Below are 24818 nucleotides of genomic sequence, written 5' to 3'. Positions count from 1 at the left end.
ATTGTTCGTTTTAAAAGTCGCCGCAAATTTGATCCGAAAATACAATGTTTTACCAAACCCAAGGAACCGTTATTGTATGTATACGGTATACGGTCACTTCTAAATAATCAATTTTGTTTTAATTAGTAATTGAATTCGTCTGATCATTTGGGTGTGTTGATAAGAGGAACATACGATTTCATACAGTTTCCTAATTTTTGCGCTTCGGCAATAAAAGGGATGGTTAATATGCCTTACAATATATATTTTACTGGTGGTAGGGCTTTGTGCAAGCTCGTCTGGGTAGGTACCACCCACTCATCAGATATTCTACCGCAAAACAGCAATACTTGATATTGTTGTGTTCCGGTTTGAAGGGTGAGTGAGCCAGTGTAATTACAGGCACAAGGGACATAAGTCTTAGTTTCCAAGGTTGGTGGCGCATTGGCTATAAGCGATGGTTGACATTTCTTACAATGCCAATGTCTAAGGGCGTTTGGTGACCACTTACCATCAGGTGGCCCATATACTCGTCCACCTTCCTATTCTATAATATATATATATATATATATATATATCAATCAATCAACAGCCAATCGTTGTCCACTGCTGAACATAGGCCTCTCCCAAGGTGCGCCAAAGCTCCCTGTCCTCCGCCTTCCGCATCCAGTTGGTGCCCGCCACCTTCTTAAGGTCGTCGGTCCACCTGGCTGGAGGGCGCCCTACGCTATATATATATATATATATATATATATACGCGGTGGTGATCAGTCCCCATTTTTGCTCACTTTGGTTGCTTTTTCGCCAGTCTGCCTACCTAATACAATTATATATATTATTTCAAAAAATGATCATATTAAACAACTTACGAATTAACTAATATTTGGTTAAAATTTCTTCCAAGAGTATTTCATCGAATACTATAATAATGTTTGTTTTTATCATTCTTTTTAAGTAATAAGAAATAAATAAATAAAGCGTGTGTTTTTATGAAAAATCACGAGTAAATCTTTATATCTTCCTCATTAATCATGTGGCGGCGCAACACGTAGCGAGCATGCTCGCTGCCCAGGCACAGGAAGCGAGAAGGACGCAAGGAGCACGCATACCAAGCCGCCACATTCAAAAGGAAATATATAAACAAACATTATTATAAAACAACATTCAAATACTTTATTTTATGTTATTTTTTTACATTTAATTCTTATCCATTTAAAAAAAATAATAATAATAATATTCTGTGTCATTTTTCACACACGGCCATCTGGTCCCAAATTAAGCATGTACAAAGCTTGTGCTATGGAAACCTAACAACTGATATGCTACATACACTACTTTTCTTTTGTAAATACATACTTAAATAGATAATTTTACACCCAGACTCAGGACAAACAGACATGTTCATGCACACAAATGTCTGTCCTGGGTGGGAATCGAACCTACAACCTTCGGCGTGAAAGGCAAGTGTTCTACCAACCACGCCAACCGGCTCGTCAACAAAATATCTCATTTAAGTCTCATCTCTTTTCTTTTGTCTCATTTATCTCATCTCTTTTGTCGTGACGTGTCGATTCAATTTTGCTAAAATGGAAACATACTGCTACGCGAGCAAAGTTATTTTCATATCGTTACAGATTCATCTCAACTTTGCTTTAATTGTTTTAAATATGCTCAGCCTAATTAAATTATTAAAGTTAACTTAAAATTCTGTTTCAACAATGATTTAAATTTCGCTTATAACCTTGATATATTTAAACAAAAATGGATATTTATGTTATTTAAATTTATTTATTGATATTCATTTTTTGATTATTATCAATTAAATGTTTATGAGTATTCCATTTAGTTAATGTTAAGAATTGAAGCTGGAATTCCACTTCATATATTATAACAATTGGTGAAATCTGAAACGTTGCTGACTTTAAGCACGCTTTTAAGCGAACTTTAATATGATTATTTATTTGTTACCTTTTGGATGTTGGTCATATAAAAAAAATAATAAAAAAAATTGGTCAAGTGTGACCGCCAGACGGTAATGTAAAATAAACTATTTTATCTCGCTGCTTAGACTATATAGAATTTATTGGGAGACCGTATACAGACAGGTCACTTTCATCGTCAAAAACTATCAATAGTTTATTGACACGTATGTACTGAAAATTTCAAACTAAGTCTTATATCTAATCAACGATCCGACATCCATAATATATCTTGTTAAAAACTGTTATGTTACTTGTTAAAAACTGTTGATTGTATATTGGCATACTTTACATATCTATATATCTCGATTAACAATACGTTTTAGATTAGATTGATTGTTCATTTCGGCTGTAAGGTATTAATTAATTTTATTTTATTATAATATAGGTAGGCGGACGAGCATATGGGCCAACTGATGGTAAGTGGTCACCAACGCCCATAGACATTGACATTGTAAGAAATGTTACCGCCGCTTACATCGCCAATGCGCCACCAACCTTGGGAACTAAGATGTTATGTCCCTTGTGCCTGTAATTACACTGGCTCACTCACCCTTCAAACCGGACCACAACAATACTAAGTACTGCTGTTTTGCGGCAGAATATCTGATGAGTGGGTGGTACCTACCCAGACGAGCTTGCACAAAGCCCACCGGTGGTTTTTCAAACTACTGACCAGATATGCAAGCTACCAAATCATCTAGACGGACAAACTTAGTTATAAACCATTAATCCTTCCTCAAAATGCACAAAATCCTCTTATAGAGGAACGTTGAAACATTCCCAAGAAACTCTCATCCGAGATTTCCACGAAAAGTTTTCAACTTAGCACGTGATTATTTTACTAAGTGTTAGTTTTTAGAATAACTGTGTGTCTTTTAAGACGTGTCACCGTGCTTCTGTCTCATTTCGACAAATTAGAGAAGGAACAATACCAGAAATATGTCTGTCTGTCTCCTTATATACTAACTACACTAAGACACGTAGCATAAGTACATTTTGGTTAACCATTGCATATTTGTATGCAGAATACGTAGCTTTATTTAAGGCTTCATCATTATAACTTTGCAATGTTTCACTAAACTTTAATTGTGTTGATAAAATAAAAAATAATATAATACTGGTGGTAGGGCTTTGTGCAAGCTCGTCTGGGTAGGTACCACCCACTCATCAGATATTCTACCGCAAAACAGCAATACTTGATATTGTTGTGTTCCGGTTTGAAGGGTGAGTGAGCCAGTGTAATTACAGGCACAAGGGACATAAAATCTTAGTTCCCAAGGTTGGTGGCGCATTGGATATGTAAGCGATGGTTGACATTTCTTACAATGCCAATGTCTAAGAGCGTTGGTGACCACTTACCATCAGGTGGCCCATATGCTCGTCCGCCTTCCTATTCTATAAAAAAAAAAATAAAAAAAAAAAAATAAAAAAAAATAAATAAAAATGAAGTATACGTTAGATGTTATCATATATGTAAAATATAAATGTATTATTATATAATACAGAGAAAAAAAGGCACAATGAAAATAATACTCGAAAAATTGCTCGGACACGAAAAAATATATATAATAACGAAAAATACAAACTTATAAGTTTGTTATCCCAATATACATATAATTAAAGCAAGTAATTCTTATAAAATAGAATGAAATATAGATTTCATTATATATCAATTGACATAGTATTATTTAGAGTTTTCAAACAAAAGGGGTCAAATCCCGGCCCACAATGTAATAATTAATTCGAGTTTAATTTTAAAACCCGCTAACGCATTGTTGGTAGGAAGCGCACGTTAAAATACATGCTAACGATGCTTCGTCCTGTTTAATTGTGTCTTGGCACGCCAACAATCACAACAAAGAGATAAAACGCTGGAAAAAATTCACACGAAATATTTGAACCAAAAAGTTTAATCAAATTAGTTTTATCTATAAGAGAAAACGTAAACAAATAAAAAGTTTTCTTTTTTTTTTACTATTAATAGGTCAATCGTTTGACCGTTGACTTGCCTGATGTTAAGCATCGACACGGTCTAAGATGTAGCACGCTTGCCTATAAGAAACCTGTTTACTCTAGATTTGAAGACACCAACATTGTACCTATCGGGAAATACGGACTCAGGCAAAGCATTCCAAAGTTTCGCAGTGCGAATGATGAATGTAGACTCAAAGCGCTTCGTACGTATGCGGGGAATTTCCACTGTGTACCTATGGTGCTTTGGTCGCGTTTGCCTGGCCGTTCGATAGTAAAAAGGAGCTGGAGGAATCAGTTCATGTAATTCCTGAGCACATTCTCCGAAATGTATCCGATATAAGACTGAGAGTGATGCAACCACACGTCGATGTTCCAGACTTTGGAGCCTAGACTCGACCAATGCGTCGTCTCCTATCAACCTTCTAGCACGCCTCTCAATCAACTCTAGAGCCTGAAGGTGGTTCTTGGCAGAGCCATCCCAAAGGTGAGAGCAGTACTCCATACATGACCTCACTTGTGCTTTATATAAGTTGAGCAGTTGTTCTGGAGTAAAGTTACGTCTCACTTTGGAGAGGATACCAAGTTTTCGAGCGGCTATTTGGGCTTTGGACTCAATAAAAGAGCCGAAATTTAGAGTCGACGTGAGAGTAATGCCAAGAAGGTCAAGATGGTTAGTTATACGTTCACAGGTAACTCAAGAAGTGGTAAAAGGATTAACTATTTAACTAAACCATTATAGTATATAATAAGAATTTGTGACATTACACGTTCCAAATTAATATTTCGAATTGCCATTTAATACTTTACCTTTGCAAATAATCGAATATTAAAAAAAAAACGTTTCGTTGATTTTAATGCAAAATATATAATCATTTAATTGTATTTACATAACATATATATATCATTTAATCGACAGAGTAGAGTACCTATTGAGTTTCTCACCGGTTCTTCTCGGTAGAATCTACATTCCGAACCGGTGGTAAGTTCAAATTATATTTAATCTTGCAAAATAATCATCCAAAAATGCTTAAAAGAGCCCACTTAAAGAAAGTTTTTTTTTTGTTCTTACTTAAAATAATATTATAATCTGTCTTTAGTGATAATGACGTCACTATAAAAGAAATTATTCCCATTTCTCAACTACTAATTTAATATTTGGAAACTGTTGAATCGATTTCGATAACTTATTCGCTTTTCTTAGATATCTTAATTAGGAACTATAAAGACGTACACTTAGTAACAAAAAAAAAAAAACTAAAATCTATTAAACCCCAACAGTAAAAATAAGGATACGAAATCTAATATCCTTTGAGAGTAAACATAAAATGTTAAGTACGACCGTAAAATTGTTCCCGTTGTAACTTTACGAGAACCACGAGAAAGCTTTTAAAAAATTACCTCCGTTCAAAAATCCGGTTTACAATAAATTCAATTTAATGTTCAACACCTTATAATTTAAGGTGATAATAATCAACTATGTCATCATTATTTTAAAGGTCAATTATTCGTAGCACTTTTGGGTGTAATAAATTTTGGCTTATTTCTGTGTGGTCGGAGATAAGATATATCAAATTTATTATCTATATACATAAAAGAACAACTGTTTGACTGACTGACAAATCAACGTAAAGCCCAAACTCCTGGTGCTAGCACCGTGAAAACTTGCATACGCGTTCCTTGTGCAAAGTAAGCTAGCACTAAGATCGAATTTTTGAAAATTTAATCCCTAAGCAGTGAAGGGATCAGAGTTTGTTTTTCCTTTCTATTTGAAGAAAGAGCTATGGAAATTGGTATTAGCATTAGTCATGTGACGCGAGCGAATCCGCAGTTAAAGCACTAATTATATTATATTTAAATTAAAAAAAACGCATGATACGTTTCATTTATCAGAACTTGTTCTTCGCGCAAGAACTAGTTCGAAATTTGATTAGAAAAAAAACATTAGAAGACCGTTTCCAGTCATTTTATTAAGGTGCAAATTGTTCCGAAGATCCTTTCATTACATACGCAGACGGTGTTAAAGGAATAAATAAACAAATTACAATGGTTCGCACTGTTTATAAAAAGTGCGTGCGTTGATACAAAAATAGACCTTACTTTTTTATCGCATTACATAGTAAACTGGCAAATGACGCACCGCCGCCCATAGACATTGGCATTGTAAGAAATGTTTATCATCGCTTACATCACCAATGCGCCACCAACCTTGGGAACTAAGATGTTATGTTCCCACCCTTCAAACCGGAACATAACAATACCAAGGTACTGCTGTTTTGCGGTAAAACATGTGATCAGTGGGTGGTACCTACCCAGACAAGCTTCCACAAAGATCTACCACCAGTAGGGCCTTATATCGCCATCCCTTATATCCCCAATACGCCACTAAAGTTAAAATCTAAAATTTTATGGCTCTTCTGCCTATAGCTACATTGGCTTACTCACTCTTTTCAGGGAAGCTGCTATCGTGCAGCGGTGGGGTTCCGCGGAAAGAAGGGAGGGTGCCAGTGTCGACGAGCTGGCGAACGGCATGCGCAGCGATCTAAAGGAGGTGTACGATACGGCCATGCCGAGGACCCGGCGCAGGCTACCGTGCCACCAGGTATACTGGTGGTCGCCCGAAATAGCGGAGCTTCGGGCGACATGTAACCGGGCGCGGAGGGCATACGTCCGCTGTCGCAGGCACAACGGCCTCGACGCGGATTTGGAGGGACGGCTGTGGGCCACTTATCGCCAGCTGAAAAAGGAGCTGCAGCAGGTGATAAGTCAAGCTAAGGAGAGAGCAAGGGAGGAGCTTCTGGTGGACCTGAACAGGGACCCGTGGGGACGCCCGTACCGTGGTATGCGAGGAAAGTTCCGCACACACGGCGCCCCTGCGACGGAAACGTTGCCGCCGGATCTCCTCCTGCGACTGGTTGGTAAATTATTTCCGCAACCAGGCGAACACGTCCCACCAAGTATGCCCCCTCGCTCTGTAACAGATGACAGTGCGGCTCCACCACACGTTACGGAGAGAGAGATGGAGATGGCCCTCAATCGATTAAGGGCCAGAACCACAGTGCCGGGTCCGGACGGGGTTCCAGGGCGTGTTCTGCGTGACGCCCTGGAACATCTAGATGGGAGGCTTCGGGAACTGTTTGATGAATGTCTTTCCAGTGGGCAGTTTCCGAAGCTGTGGAAGGAGGGAAAGTTGGTTCTGTTGCCGAAGAAGGAGCGTCCACTCAATTCTCCTTCGGCATATAGGCCAATTGTGCTGCTGAATAAGACGGACAAGCTCTTCAAAAAGATCCTCGCTGCCCGTCTTATTCAGCACCTCAACGAGGTGGGGCCGGGTCTTTCAGAGGCTCAGTACGGTTTCATGGAGGGTCAATCAACCATTGACGCCCTGGACGCCCTAAAGGCCTGGACCACCGAGGCGGTGGCCCGAGCAGACGTAGTTCTGGCGGTATCGCTGGACGTAGCGAACACCTTTAACAGTCTTCCCTTCGAGACTATAAGGGAGTCACTCCGATACCACGGGGTGCCTTTCTACCTCAGAAGGCTGTTGGGGGCATACCTCCGGGACCGAGTGGTCCTCTGGGAGGGGGGCGATATGCGACTTGTCCGGCGTTGGGTAGGCTGCGGCGTTCCACAGGGGTCGGTACTCGGCCCAATCCTGTGGAACGTCGATTGGCTCCTTAGGGCTTCCATCCTTCCCGGAATGAGGGTGTTGTGCTACGCGGATGACACCCTAATCACGGCGACGGGGCGGACCTTGGGTCCTTGTACGGTGCACCCATTTGGGTGGATGCTCTCACCGCTCGTAACAGAGCTTTTCTGCAGAGGCCGCAAAGAGTCATAGCGGTGAGAGCGATACGTGGGTACCGTACGGTGTCATGGCAGCGACACGTCTCGCGAGCGATCCGCCCTGGGAACTCCAGACAGAGGTGCTTGCGGAAGGGCACCGGTTCCGGGTGGAAACGAGGTCAAGCGGCGTCCGTCTAGGGTCGGCGGAGGTTGAGCGAGTCAGGGCCCTAGCCCAGCGAGCCTTGATTCGAAGGTGGGAGGAGGACCTGAGGTCCCCCTCGGCAGGCCGAGTGACAGTGGAGGCGGTCCACCCCCACTTAAGTCGCTGGGTGGAACGGAGTCACGGCACACTCACATTCAGGCTGACGCAGATACTTACCGGACACGGTTTTTTCGGTAAGTACCTGCACCGGATAGCGGGGCGGGAGGTGACACCCTCCTGCCATGAGTGTGGTGCGCCTTCGGACACAGCGTGCCACACTCTGATGGAGTGTGCCACTTGGGGACCTCAGCGCCTGTCCCTGGCGGCCTTAGTCGGTGAAGACCTCTCGCTGCCGAGTGTGATAAACGCCATGCTTGGTAGCGAGAGGTGCTGGTTGGAGACGGTCTCCTTCTGCGAAAATGTCATATCGCAGAAGGAGGCAGCGGAACGGGAGCGTGAGGAGAGGGCCTCCGCTGACTCGCTTAGCCGAAGAAGACCGGGGAGAAGGCGTCGACGCTATGCGCATCTTCTCCTCCCGTCCTAAGTGTTGCCGGGTTTAGGGGGTCTTTGTACCCTGAGAACCCCCTAGGATTTGGAGGCCTGTAGAGGCGGGCCAACCGTCGGGGCATCACGGTAGTATGCGCAAGCGATCCCGTGACGCCCCTCGAAAAGGCGGTGTGGGTACCGCTGGTTTTTTAGTGGGTTTTCCGGCGCATACTCGGCGCTGGCGAGTCCCACGTACCCCTCCCCCCACTTCAAGTGGGGGAAACTCGTAAACGCGAAAAAAAAAAATACTTCAAACCCGAACACAATAATGTTACGGTTTTACATAAAAATAAAACCGGTATTATGTGCCGAGAGGTCTCTTTACTTTGATAGTCCCGCAACAAATAGTTTAGTAGGGGCCAAAAAGTCTGCCTTTATTGAGGCAGCACAATTCGTCATTGATTTTAAGGTTGCAAAATCCCGGAGATGCCGTGACTTCAGCTAATGCTTTATTGCAGCGCACGTGTTGCCACAATGGTGTGTTAAAATGGTGTAACTCTATTAGTTGTTTTAACCTATTCCCATCAGCGGGTTTCATGTGTTTTTTCTCGTCAAACTCTGTCTTGTATGTACATAGATCTAGAGTTTTTGTTGACACCGAGGGGTTTGGATAAAAAAGAGCTAACATTACTTACTTGGTCTGAGTTTACGTGACTACTGGATTTGTTGCTATCAGTCCCACAATGTTGATGCATTATTAAATTTGTAAGAAAACTGATCTGGTCATATAACGCGTCGATTCTCGGATCGACCGTTACCTCCCGTCCAGCCGACGTTTCTTTCTGGGAGTACCCTCACTTTCACCTTCGTTGCTCGAACTGCTTGAATTCGAGGTATCCTCATCCTCGCGGCATTGATTATTATCGGTATACACACCATCCGAAATAGGCACATGCGAATCACTAACTTCGCCGATTTTTATAAATCAATAATTTCAATGTTCGAAAATATTCCATGTGTTAATTAATTTTTCACAAAACTTCATAAGATATATAGAAATGTTATTTGCAACTGAATTACTTTAGAATTATTTCGACCACCTTTGGCGAAAGTACACAACGCTATGAAAGCATATGACTACGGTTCCCGCGCACTTGCTGGTAAACCAGCGCCACCTAGTGTCATTCAGGTGAACCAAGTTGTCTAAGGTAGCAATCGACCACAGATTAAAGTAAGTATACGACTGCTTCTTCACAGCAATGCTGTATGTTTTCCGGAAGGCACATCAATACTAAGTATTGCTCCTTGGCAGTAGAAAATATGATGAGTGAGTCCTACCTGCCCAAACGGTTATGCACATATTTAACCACCAAGTTACCACTGTATATAAACACTTGTTTTACAAATATACATAATTTTTTTTTAATCAAAATCCTTTATTCGACATAGAAACTTTACACTTGCTTATTGATTGTCAAATTAGAAACAACCACCTTTTTTATCATTTCTAGTTTACAATTTTTCGGTATAAAATAAATAGCCAAGAGGCGACCGTTTAATTTCCTAGTTGTCCATCCATAAACTCACTATTTGTATAATAACCTTTTGCAAACAAGCGTTCCTTTACAATTTCTAAAATTTTAACAACAGGCATTTTGAACGCTTTCTGGGATCCTGTTGTAGAACCGTATACATTGCCCCACAAAAGAATTACTGACTCTATGCAGTCGAGTAACAGGAGTAATTAGTTTGTTTTTGTTCTTTGTTGTTAATAATATCACATTTTGTTCGACCAAAATTTTAATTTATTAATAATTATTATTATTTCGTTACATTTTTTTGTATACACCATAATATAAAAAACAAAATATTATTATAGCCAGGTACAATATTTAATGCAATTATTAATTTGCATTTTTTTATCATTACATACAAATTCAAATATATTGAAATTTTAATATTATGGAATACGCTAACAATGTAATAACAATGACACAACATGCAAACACACAAACCAATATTTATAATATTATGATAATATAAAATGTTATCAACGCGAATATATCATAATGCAGCTGGCACATCGTATCATAAACTTGATTCATTATAGCTCTGTATCTAGGAGCGTCGGAAAATATATTTTATTTAGCATTATAGTATTAGAAATTTCTTGTCGCCTGCGGCTTAGGGTTGAATTTATCCTTTCAAACCAATCAAAAAATTCATGTTTTCGTAATCATTTATAAAATAACGCTACGTCACTAAATCGCTGTTCTAGATCTGTATTTTTTATATATGAAAAATCTATTTGGGGTAAAACTCGTGTGCCGTGATGTCAAACGATATGACGCTCTCTTATGACGTCATACCACCTCTCCGCCGCTACTCTACTCCCTTGTAACTGCCAGCTGTACTATATACTTCGTTACTATGTTTTATAATAATAATAATAAGAATTATATATTTATTTCATTAACGAACAATGTTATTACTGGTGGTATGGTGATGGTGGATTTGTGCTACGTCACTGATAGCCACGCAAAGCTATTCTTCTGCAAAACAGCAGTACTTGGTACAATACAATAATTGTTGTGTTCCGGTTTGAAGGGTGAGCAAATCAATATAATTACAGGTACGAGGGACATAACATCTTAGTTCCCAAGGTTGGTGGCGAAATAGCGATGTAAGCAATGGTTAATATTTCTTACAATGCCAATGTTTATGGGCGGTGGTGACCGCTTACCACCAGGTAAATATAAACAGATAAATAGGTGGTCCATTTGCTCGTCCACCTATCTATTCTATAATAAGACACTTCAATTTTATTTGTATAGATATATTGTCAAAAGTCATAGGCATGTCGTGCCGGGACCGATATACGTCGAGGGGAAACCTCTCGAAGTTGTTAGTGAATATACCTACCTAGGACAGTTTTTTTTTTTTTTTTTTATAGAATAGGAAGGCGGACGAGCATATGGGCCACCTGATGGTAAGTGGTCACCAACGCTCTTAGACATTAGCATTGTAAGAAATGTCAAACATCGCTTACATATCCAATGCGCCACCAACCTTGGGAACTAAGATTTTATGTCCCTTGTGCCTGTAATTACACTGGCTCACTCACCCTTCAAACCAGAACACAACAATATCAAGTATTGCTGTTTTGCGGTAGAATATCTGATGAGTGGGTGGTACCTACCCAGACGAGCTTGCACAAAGCCCTACCACCAGTAAGATAATACAAGTCGGTAGGAACAACTTCGAGAAGGAAGCCGATCGAAGAATTCGCTTGGGATGGGCAGCATTTGGCAACCTTCGTCAAGTCCTCAAGTCGTCTATACCGCAATGTTTGAAGACGAAAGTCTTCAACCAATGCGTCTTACCTGCCATGCTATACGGTGCCGAAACGTGGACACTAACTGCGGGACTAGTCCACAAATTCAAAGTCGCTCAGCGTGCTATGGAGCGAGCTATGCTCGGAGTATCTTTGAAGGATAAGATCAGAAATGAGATTATCTGGAAAAGAACTGGAGTCACCGACATAGCTTGCAAAATTAGCAGGCTGAAGTGGCTGTGGGCTGGTCACGTATGTCGTAGGACCGATGGCCGTTGGAGCAGACGAGTCCTAGAGTGGAGACCGCGAATCGGCAAGCGCAGCGTAGGGCGCCCTCCAGCCAGGTGGACCGACGACCTTAAGAAGGTGGCGGGCACCAACTGGATGCGGAAGGCGGAGGACAGGGAGCTTTGGCGCACCTTGGGAGAGGCCTATGTTCAGCAGTGGACAACGATTGGCTGTTGATTGATTGATTTGATTGTCAATAGATATTAAAATTAAAAAAAAAGTGTCAAATGGAAGTCACGAGAAAGATTAAACAAAATTATGTAATTTTTAAATTACCATTCGTTGTATGTTTAAAATACATTTATACTTAAAATTTCTTCCAAGACAAATTCAATCATACGTTTTCCATTCTTTTACAGACAACGAATTGAATTGAAAACATAAATTAAGCGCTGGAAAAACTCAAAAGTGCTAAGTCGGATTACGAGACCTCTGGTCAAGATCCTCGTATTTTATTTCAACTTGGTCATCTGGTTTCGTTGTATAAATGATTAAAATACAACGTACTCTCTACAATAAAATAAAGCTATTATATAAATCTCATAATCGCAAGTGCCTTTAGCGACGTTTTATAAACTCATGATTGTAATTAGTGGCATGCATTCCTTACAAGCAATTAGCTGACTTGGTCTTCCGAGCCGAGTCAGATATAGGGTTTGAATCAGATAACAATAAAGTTCATTAATATTGTTACTATAATAATATATCATAGTAACTATATATGTAACTTAACCAATTAATAAGGTAAATTTAAAGTAAAAAAATATTGATAAATAAGGCTTATTTCTCAATAAGTAACGGGAAAAGGCGTGATGTTAGTATTCGTAAATTTTTATGCAGAATAAATAATATTCAACTTAATTTTACTTAATTAACATATGTATGTGATTTTGAAAAAACTACTGAGTTTCTTGCCTGTTCTTCTCGATAGAATCTACATTCTGAAGAGTGCTTTACATTAAATATAATCCACTGAAATAACAATTCAGAAGTGCTTGTAAAAGCCAACTTGAATAAAGTATATTTTGATTTAGATTATTTTTAATAATATGAAAATTTTATTAAGGCAACTATGTACGTTTTTATATATTATTAATGTGAAGTAACATTTATTTACTAATTTTATTCAATCATAAATTCTTTCAAAAACCATCAATTTTGATGCACATGCCTGACACAGTGAAGGCCGGGGTTAAAAACGAAAGAGTAATATCACGGTGCCTCGTAAAGCACGAAAAGTCATTGGTCCTGGCGCGTGATCTCTCATCCGTCGTGTCGCGTTACCGTTACATTGCGCTATGAGAGTAAAGGAATGGAGATTGCACTTGTGCACTATAATATCTTCCGTCTAGTTTATCAAAAATTTAATCAGCTGGACATCATGCATATATACTTTTCGAATGTATATGTTACCGTATGATTAATTCTTACAAAAATCATTCATTTCATGGATAACGCATATCAATAGCGCAATCATTTGTGAGCCATTAAGCTAATTTTAGTTTCGCGAGTTGGAGACTGCGTGTGTGGCGCTATAAATGCATAAGCGTTGATTTACGGGCTGATTTGATAACCTTAAGCCTATTGGAATTTGACTTATGATCGTGCCTTTTGTACCGTTACAATAATATTAGGATTTAAAATTAACAGTTCCTGAATTTCCTACAGATGGACAAGACACCAAGAGACAAGATGTGGGCCAATTCTATTAAGAAATTGTCATTTTATCGCGATCGAATCTGAATCTCAACGTAATAGTTGCCGTTCATGCGTTTTCACAAGGATCCGGTTCCGGTTTAATCGAAGTTAGAATTTAAAGAAGGCTTTTCAATTTTTTTTCTTAAAAATAATTAGCGACGTCACTGATAAAATATCTCAAATATATACTTAGTTACTTAGTCTTTGCTATCCAATCCAATCATAATACAAAATTATTTACTAACTATTGAAGAACGAATAAACGAAGTCTATAATCTATAATTATATACCTAGTAATTACACTAGCTCACTCACCACTCACATTAAAACACAACAAACCCTCAAAGCTTGTATATCTAGTGATCTAGCTACTAGATAAATGAACGTTTGTTATGAAACATGTCGTTTTAACACGTACAATTTACACATATCAACATACCTATATACAAACAAATGTCTATCTCAGCGCCTAACAGACAAACAGCAACTGTCAAACATTCAGACTTTATCAATAGCACACAAAGGGGCAGAATAGACACGTGTGGACGGACATCTACATTTCTATTATATTGTTACCATATAATTAGGTTTCGGACTAAAAAGATCGTATATATTTTGTAATAATTTACAAAAATTTGTACCTTTGTCATTTTTATTAATGTTGAATAATTTAAAAAAGAACTTCACCAGCGAGTTAAGTGTATTCGTTGGCAAAATATTTGCGCTCAAATAGTGTAGATACACGACAGAAAAGTTAGAAAAAGGTGTGTATTCTTAATTATTTATTATTTAGGCGTTTTGTTAGTATTGTATATGTATGTTATATATTTTTTAATTCTATTTTTCCTTTTTTTTCAATCGAATATTAGCAATGTGTATTTTCAGAGAAATAGAAATATTGTTATAGTATATGTAAGTTCGTGCCGCCTTATTGGCTATTGTCGGCGCTCAGGACACTAAGCCTAAGATTAGTAGTTTTTGCGTGACTTAAAGAAGTTATTAAGTGAAGAAACTTGTAAAACCTATGGATTTTTATACGAAAAACGTCATGAAACGAGATAAGGAATTAAGGAGACAGAAAGACAACCAAGGCGTTTTCATCTAAGGGAGCAACAATTACATCATAAAATATATGTTAGTTATGAGCATATGAGCTACCTGATAGTAAGTGGAGCAACGCCCATGGACATTGGCATTGTAAGAAATATTAACCATCGCTTACACCACCAATGCGCCACCAACCTTGGGAACTGGCCCACTCACCCTTCAAACCGAAACACAACAATATTAAGTACTGCTGTTTGACGGTAAAATATCTGATGTCCAGTTTAAATAAGAATGTACCATGCTATATAGTTATATTTTTCTAGCTTCTAGAATTTGTTTAAAATCAAATTAAATACTAACATAAATGTGTTTTGTCGACGATGTACATGAGAACCATAGAATATTTATTTAGTATATATAATTTTAAAATTGGAGCAAAATTAAGAGTATTAAACTTTAACAGCTTTGTTTATTTATACTTTAGCGATTAGTTAAACAATGCTGCGTCTTCGTCATTCGAATGTCAAATCAATAATGTCAGAAAGAGAGAAATAAGTGTTTATGTAAACAGGCGTGTTTATGAGGCCGTAAAATATGATAATTAAATAACGAACATACATAGACCAGGTACATATGTATATATTATTTATATATATACATTATGTTTGTTTGTATATCAAGATTCTATGGTCATTTTTAGCTTGGCTTATAGATAAATTTGATTTGATTTCTTATGTAAAAATAAATAACAAAACAAGAATTTCCATGAATGTATGCATAATATGTAATTTAATTGTTGGAAAACAAGAACTGCTGAGTTTCTTGCCGGTTCTTTTCGGTAGAATATGTAAATACATTCCGAAGTAAATTAAAATTTTAATGAATCTTGTAAAATGATGAATCAAAAGACAAAACCCGTCGTACTTCAATGAAGAATATTTTGATTTGATTAATTTTGTGACATCAATATCAATCTAATTATTACAGACTATGTCGCATAATACCTTTTAACATTTTAAGATACTGTTTTGTAGAGCTATTCTGTAAGAACAAACTCGAGACTCACATTATCAAACGGTCGTGAAATATCAAAAAGTAATATGCGACATTGGCCATAATAATTATAACACTTCAAGAATACACGCATCAAAATAGTATATCACCATAAGTCGATTGTCAACGTTTTACGGGTGAGTGATGAAGTGAGTTCTTACAGAATAGCTCGACAGCTATAGCATGCTGATATAGTCATAATAATGCAAAAGTTAACATATATTAAACTCCATTATATATATAAAAATGTATGTACAACGTGAAAATATAAAGTGTAAAATATCAATCCGATTACTATTCCAATAATTTTTTTGGCACTATAATAATAATTCTGTCAGTCGCTTGCCAAATTAAAGCGCTTTAGCTAATAATGTAAAATTATATAATATTTCATGTTATTATTTTCTATTCAAATGAAACATTTTTACTAATAAGTTTTCAGAAAAGAATCTTTCATACTTAAAAATCTGAATTGAAGTTTTTTATTTCATTGTCTAATAACAATAGCCTTAGTTTCATTATCTTCTAAATTCAAAATCTTGATTCGGAATTCGTATTACTCAGTTTTCTATCGACAAAATTATAACTTTTTATACGAAAATAATTTATATAAAATAAATTAAAATTTATTAAAATATACACTTATAACGAAGACTATAATATTTAATTATAAAAAGCAATTTTAAAATAAAGAACATATTTCTTTCTAATACAGTTACCTGGGTCAGCGATTATAAATTATTAAATACTTTTTAAAATTTCGGTATGCGGTTCGGAATCGCGTTCTTTTGCTGGGAATTTTTTAATCTGTTTATGTTTTGTTTGTGTAACAAAGCTTTTACATTGACATTGATATTTTTTAAACTGACTCTGCTTTGCGGTATGGGATCGGTTCTCATCATCAAATGGATACGTCATATCAACCTTGCTACTATTAATAACAATGTATTGAGTTAGGCCGCGTTGGAAAAGTGATTATGTAATTAATTATATCTTCGACCCAACCTGGGATTAAAATCCTGGGTAACCTGCATATAAATATACAAATAGTTTTTTTTTTAAATAACGAATTTTATATTTTGGCGGGCAAGTGATCATACCACCTACAGAAAGTGGCGCTGTAACATTCCTTAGTTCGTCAATGCGCCAACCAACTCTAAGAACTATGATGTTATGTCCCTTGTGCCCTTGTGCCGTAGTTACACTAAATAATAAGTATTGCTGTTTTTCGTCACAATATCTCATGAATGGGTAGTACCTATCTAGGGCTTACTTCCAAGTAGAAGTTATTGGTGTATTTTTTTTTTTTTGAAAAATTATTACGTTCTTCAAATAGTCTAAAACAAAAGTCGTTATTTTTGTTCGTAATACGGTCTAGCGAGGTTTTTAATGTATTTCAAACAATGCTATATATAGATACATATTATAATTGAAAACAGATAATAAAAGTTTATTTTAATAAAATACAAAACCTCTTCAGTATTCGCTTACGTTTTTCTCATTTAGTTAGGGTCGGCGTGGTGTGTTTTCTGATGATGATAAAAACACATAAGACTTTCAAGCTATTTATTTAAAGTGCCGCATATATGTTGAGCTGATGTTATATATATATAATGTATGATAATAATTGAAGACAATTCTCTTAGTATTATTCTGATATAATTTAAAACATCTAAAGTAATAAATGAGACATTTTTTTGTAAGGCCTAATTAAAAAAAAACTATAACCAATACACATAAAACCTAAAATGCAGCGCGTTTCGGAATGTATTATTCAATAATATTATGTACTTAGTTGTACTTCGCAATTTGACCGGCTTTAAATTTATATTTATTTGCTCAATATATCGTAAAAAATAAATCGCGTACAACTCTATAGACATTACAATAGTAATGTCAAGTCATTTTTGTGTCAGAATGTTTTGAAAAACGTTTCAATCAAATTCACAACTTTTATTCACTGCGCACCCAAAATAATGTCTTCAAAGTAAAAGCCTATAAATGTCCCGTTGCTGGGCAATGGCCTCCTCTCCTTTTTGTAAAAAAATTTCCACCACTCTGCTCCATTGCGGAATGGTGAATGTATGGCAAATTTTCATCCGACAGGTTTCCTCACAAAGCTTTCCTTCACAATATATTTCATTGAAAATTAAAGTACTTTATGGATGGATATAATTGTTTATGGAAAAGATAATAAATTATCTATTATACTATACACTTAGTTTGCCATTATAATTTAACCATCTATGACGTCTAAAAAATATTATCACATAAAATAATAAATTAATCATACGTATTATTTTACAATTATCTCAAGCGAAATCAGAATCGGAATCGTGTTATAAATACGAACGTATATAAAACATTCCCTGTAAAGAGATACCAATTAATTATAATGACAAGAGAAGGAAATTCTCTCAAATTGGGGTGACCATGAAAATAAAATTCATTAAGATTGATTCTTACACGTTCTAAGCAAAATTATTACTTGTGTTGTAACAATATACCTACCTATATATACCTATATATATATATATATATATGCATGTAGGTATTTCTTATTATTTATTTTAGAGATCATGTTTTTAGATCAGTAGATAATAATTCTAGAACCATTATAAAATAATATTAACCTGTAAAAGAGTTCATATAGGCACCTAGGTCGAAACTAGGACTAGGTAGTCGGTAGGTTTCGGCGGTTTACGACCAGCCCAGCAATGTAAAAATGGCAGGTTTGATCCTGACCTTGGGCTAGTCGTCCCCACTTCTAACAATAAGGAATATTGGTAATTCTTTAAAAATAAGGGCTTCGCTTATATTCTTTAGAAAAAGGCAAAGAAACCATAGGTATCGCCTTATAACTTATCATGTGCTCAATGTTAGCAGCTTTGAATGTTGAGCAAGTCAGCGTGCTTACACGCACTAGATCATAACACGTCAGCTCCGATGGTTGTTGGCGTTGTGAGGAATATTTAGTATTTCACAGAGTGGCCATATATAAAAGTGATTGTGTTTTTATTATATTTGATTTACTATCCGTAGACTGCAGTCGGTAAAGGTGACCAAATACATCTTCGTCATAAGTCCTCATTCTCATCAAGTGGGTTTGGATACCATATGTTCTTACGTACCCTTGAAAACATGCACGCAAAATAACATAATGATTGATTGAGTAGTTAAGACGTAAGTGTAACAATCAAACAAACTCACTTTCGTCTTTTTAATATTTTTAAGTATCTAATTTTGTCAAAGTAATAAATACTTGCATGAGCCTGCTTGAATAAAGTGTATTTTTTTGGTTTTTTTTTATGTATAAACATCTTAGTGCTCGGTACACTGTAACAGTTAAAGCGTCAGATGACGTCAGCGTAAAATTTGTAATTGCAAGTGTGTTAATGTGTGCGTGAGATCGGTACACAGGCAATTCTGGCAAAACAAATTTTCCTATATTCCCTTATGTAGAAAGTGTATACGCCAACAGCTCACGAGTTAATATATAACTTTTCTTTTATACCGAAAGTTGGCCGGTATTGAGGAGCTTTTAGGGCTTAAATGAGATTCATTGTTGTGGGCATCGTCATCGATAGATAAGTCATTTTTAAATATATTTTTTTCATTTAGGAAAATTCTGAATAGATTCGAATTCATGGTTCCCGTTGCGGAGCCTTAATTAAGCGAACAAATTTATCATAAGCGCCCATCTCAGAAGGGCCTCGTCTTAGCGAATATGTTTGACGTGTGTATTATTTTTGTTAAATGAATGATTATCTTTATTAGTAACTGGTTACATTAAGTGAATTTAATGGGTTAATTTGAGCGTTACTTACAAAAAGGCTTCACTATTACGTAAAATGAAACGGCCGTTGATTTTTTTTACACGTTAAAATTAAAAAGTTATACAGTACATACAAATTAATCACCCTCGCGTGAGATGTTAGCAAGAATGGAATAACTAAACGTAGACGAAATTGAGATTGCTAGCTGAAAAAAAATATGTATTTTTTTTAATTCAAATTCGAAAATAAATAACAAATGTTTTTTCTTCTTTCAATTTAGCTATAAATAGAACACTATAGATTTAAAAAAAAAGACAGTAAGTCCTATGTAGACAGTTTCAATTTAAAGATGTCATACGAAAACTTTGATCATTACTGAAAGGAAAATGTTTCTTTCATCTCATTAGAGCGGAAACTTTAGATCAGCTTCGAGATGCTCGTTCACATTGACACGAATTCATTTAACAACAATCATATGGTATATTCTTTTCTAGTTAGAGGTTAACTAATCTATGTAATTTAACAAACTGTATTGTACGGTCCAGTACGAAGTGTGCAAATTTTCGGTTCAATCAATTGAACAGAACTGGTTCGGCGATTTTGACTGTTTGAAAACTTATGTACCAAATTTCAGATGATGATATTATCTGGATGGGATTAAAATCTTAATGAACGTCTACGTCGCGGGAAAGTTAAATTTCAAGCCAATAAGACCAGTATCAGAGATATTATATATATATATATATATATATATATATATATATATATATATAATATTCTAAGCATGAAAAGTGAAAAGTATTAGGTTCCTACCTAACTTCGAGCCCACAGTATTCGCTCTTTGAGACTAATTGTCGTATGATTTGTAGTATGATCGAATCAAAATGAATGAAAAACATTGTACTACTATTAACATTGTATTATTAACATGTTCATATAGAATACTCATTTTTTCATACGCTTAGAAATGGGAGAATAATAAAACACATCTCATAAATTTCCCACTGTGTAAAGCCTCGTCACCTGTTAAACAGAAAGAAACCGTGCGTAATCCACCTCACTGATCCATTGCGGATTAGCGTATGTCTCAGAATTTCTCCCTTCTTCTATGTTACCTTAAAGCTGTGAGAACATTCGAGAAACGACGAATAAGCGACCTCAATGATAATCAACTTTAATAAAGACTGCCTTAAGTTTACTCGTAACCTACGACTCTACTGACTTATAATGTGTGCTCTGCAATTTTTAAAATCAAATCGAATTCAGCCAGCGTTGTATTAAAATTTCCATTCGTTCATGTTCAGACAGGATAAATAAATATAATCGTATATGATTATTACATGAACATTTCTTGGTTGATGAAAAAGAATAACTTACTGAGTTTCTTGCTGGTTCCTCTCGGTAGAATACACATTCCGAACCGGTAGCTTAATATTCAAACAAACTACGAAGAATCAAAAATGATCGTAACAATCCACGAAAATAAGAATATATTTTGATTTGATTCAAAGTATCATAAACAAATATATACTCCTTGCTTAGAGTAAAAAAAAAAAAAGAAAACATATGCCCTTATAACAACTACCATAGACATTCAATGATTTTAAGAAGGAGCACATCTGATTTGTCTACTGTATCTTTCTTCACCGCTTAGTCTAAAACTATTTTTTTTTAATTTAAGTGTTTTACAATTTTTTATTTTTTATTTAAAATATTTATTAATCAGAAGAAAAGATTTAGATATCTACTTCCTATTTATATTATAATGATATGCATGTACAAGATTTAGTTTTCTATTTTGCTCTGACTTCGTTGTTGTTTTAAGCTTTACTTTTTAAAGCAAGTAATAGTAATTGTAATTCAATAAGCATGTATGCGTAATTGTATGTATGTAAGAATAACCAGTGTGAAAATCGCTAGCATACTAAATAAATAAAGCGCTTGAAATATTTGACACCTGTTCTAACCTGTCCTATCTCCGGGATATAGGTTATCTGACAAAGTGCTACTTGAACGTTTTACAATCATCGTCATATTCTACCACTTTAATTAATTATACACCTAAACCTCCATCTTGAATTATCCTGACCACTGGAGAATACAGTATGAAAATATTTTCAGTAGTTTTTGAGTTTAGGCACAAAGTCGCAGCGACTTTGCTTTGAAATATGTATATAATATATAAGAATTATTTACATTGAGGCCCAGTGGTAAGAACGCGTGAATCTTAACCGATGATCATGGGTTCAAGTCCGGGCAAGCACCACTTAATTTTCACGTGCTTAATTTGTGATTATAATTCATCCGTGCTTGACGGTGAAGGAAATCATCGTGAGGAAACCTGCATGTGTCGAATTTCACTGAAATTCTGCCACATGTGGATTGGAGCAGTATGGTGGAATAAGCTCGAAAACCTTAGCCCAGCAGTGGGACATTCACAGGCTATTACTGTTACTGTAAACTTTGTAATTTAGATCAAACGCACCGCACTCCTTACCTTTTAATAACAGGTCGTAGACGTGGTAAAATTTATATATTATATTTTTATAGTATATATATAATTATATCGTGTCTAAATGTGCTGATATATAAAGCTTTTGGTCTTGACTATATAGTCTGACCCTTTCACTAAAAATTAGGACAGGCCGGTTACAAAGCGAACTGATATTGGAATTTTTAGCTAGACAATCTATTTGCAGCTTGTAGATGTACATAAAAAAATTCTTTGATGCAAGATGTGCTCTTTTATAAAGCCCGATTTTGAGAAACTATTTATCCAGTGATTAGAGTATTTGAATCTTAATCGATGACTTCAGGTCTCTGGCAAGCGTCGTCATCGGCGATCAAGTTTTCCTTGATCGCAAGGATAGAATACATGTATGTGTAGCTGTGCCACAAACGTATCCACATTGAGCAGAGGGGCGTGATAAGCTTCAAAACCTCCTCAAAAAGACTTTAGCCCAGCAATGGGACATTTACACGTTCTTACTAACTACTGATATAACTGTAAAATAAACTTAAGCTTATGAAACAACCTATAAGGTGAGGATCGAACCGATGACACAAATCGCTAAGTGAGATTAAGCATTTGACGAATTGTTGATCAAATATCTAAACAATAAATTTTGGTGACCATTATTGACAGTTAACCAATGTAATGTACATCCTCATGAAAGTTTTGCTGTTTGAAAGCTTTGGTAGTTTGAGGATAAACGGCTTAAACTTAACTCTATAATCTAGTGGCTGGTATTTGTATAAATTAAAAAGTCACCTAGCGATTTTTTTAAATTTATTTCTTTAGTGTTGTCAAGTATAACATTTGACGTAAGGCTTCAGGCGACATATTTGCATAAACTAGTAATTAGTACTTTAAAAACAAAACGTTTAACAAACATGATTTCGTGAACCTAGACGTGACGATACCGACAATCAACCTAAATCATAATACCGCGAATGATATCAACCTATTTTACTATATCAGTAACAGCCTGTTAATGTCCCACTGCTGGGCTAAGGCCTCATCTCCCTTTTTGAGGAGAAGGTTTTGGAGCTTATTCCACCACGCTGCTCCAATGCGGGTTGGTAGACACATGTGACAATTGCAATGAAATTAGACACATGCAGGTTTCCTCACGATGTTTTCCTTCACCGTCAAGCACGAGATGAATTATAATCACAAATTAAGCACATGAAAATTCAGTGGTGGTTGCTCGGGTTAAGATTCACGCGTTCTAACCACTAGGCCATCTCGCCTTTTTTTTTTTACTATTCACTTAATTTTTTTATTTAAGAAGAAATAATGATTATGTGAATTAAGAGACAAGAACCCGATGCGGTAATGAAAAAAAACGAAATAACATTATTACAATCAAGATGTCTTTGATTAAATTTGAAAACAGAACGTATTATTATTTTTTCAAACGACGTATAAATTGTCGTTGCCGCTCAGTTTTTTTTTCATAAATGATAATAATTTACTATTTTTAAGAAAATAATTTAGAGCGTTTAAGCAATTTTCGGTACTCAAAATGCCTTTTCAAAATTAGCGAGGAATGTAAATAGGTCACAAGACTATTTACCGTGAAAGCAATTAACTTGGACAGAAATGGCACCTAAAATATTTTTGGAACACGAATTTTTATAATGTACCTACTTAATAATTAATTAAATCCCTTATATTAATTGTCTATGATGCACATAGATTTTTGTTTATGGCAAGTTGTTTTATTTCGTTCAAACGTATTTTTGTAAATTTTTTAATTAGTTATTTTATATATTACACACGAGTTTTAAGTAGCGTTCTGAATGGCATGTTCTTGCATTCAAATAAAATTCTTTACAATCCGCTATGTATAAAATTTAAATGTAACGTACTTAACTTCAAACTTAAAAATATATATATATTTAATTCATTTTTTATATATAATATCATACACAATAATTATCGTAAATATTAGAAAAGCATCACTTATTATATTTTAATTAATTATCTGTATGATTTAAATTCAAAAACATTAAAAAATTACCTTTATATAAACCTCCCAGAAAACAAAAATCCTTTTTAATTCACAAACACTAAATAAAACACCTCACTTTTAAATACTTTATCACTTTATTTTGTCACGTAAACGAAGTCACAATATTACGTTACGGAATATTACGATTTCAAGTCACGCTTACTACACAACCGAACGCGAAGACGTCTCTCCGCCGATTGCCGTTTGCGCATGGTAGTAGTACTACGAAATGACATACGTCGCATTGCGTTATCTGTTCTTATGTAAAATTCAAAATTTTTATTCGTTTTAGAACGAAAAGATTTGTAATGCTACAATTTATAAAAAGTATAACATTTTTTTTTTTTTGTTATTTTTATTCTGTGAATTTATTTTCTTTACCACTTCGTTTGCCGTTATTTATAAATTAATGCTAACAAACTTTTTGGTGATTTTTTTTTGACACTTGTATAAAAAGTAAAGGTTACGCTTTAAATAGTTTGTAGTTAAGTATGATAAAAAAGTTTTAACTGCATATGGAAACGACCTAGCTTAAGAAAGTTTAAGTAACAAAAAATATTTACTTCAAATTATCTACTTTTTTATTTATTTAAATATAAAAATTTTTATTTATTTAAAAATAAAAGGAAGACTGGCAAATGGGTCGCCATATGGTAAGTGGTCACCGGCGCCCATTGGTACTAAGAAATATTAACTATC

General features: G+C 35.7%; 1 protein-coding gene across 1 annotated transcript in view; it reads right to left on the bottom strand.

Annotated features, from left to right (window-relative positions):
* Window positions 1–24296, bottom strand: part of LOC126777720 (protein madd-4) — a 418598-nt gene extending 394302 nt beyond the window's left edge. The window contains exon 1 of the mRNA XM_050500874.1: window positions 24129–24296. The gene's annotated coding sequence lies outside the window, so the exon portion shown is untranslated. The remainder of the gene's footprint in view (window positions 1–24128) is intronic.
* Window positions 24297–24818: the final 522 nt, after the last annotated feature.

The sequence above is a fragment of the Nymphalis io genome, chromosome 23 (genome assembly GCF_905147045.1).
Source record: "Nymphalis io chromosome 23, ilAglIoxx1.1, whole genome shotgun sequence".
In the NCBI taxonomy this organism is placed as follows: Eukaryota; Metazoa; Arthropoda; class Insecta; order Lepidoptera; family Nymphalidae; genus Nymphalis; species Nymphalis io.
Note: the sequence above shows the minus strand (reverse complement) of the source record. Positions and strands in the feature narration are given on the sequence as shown.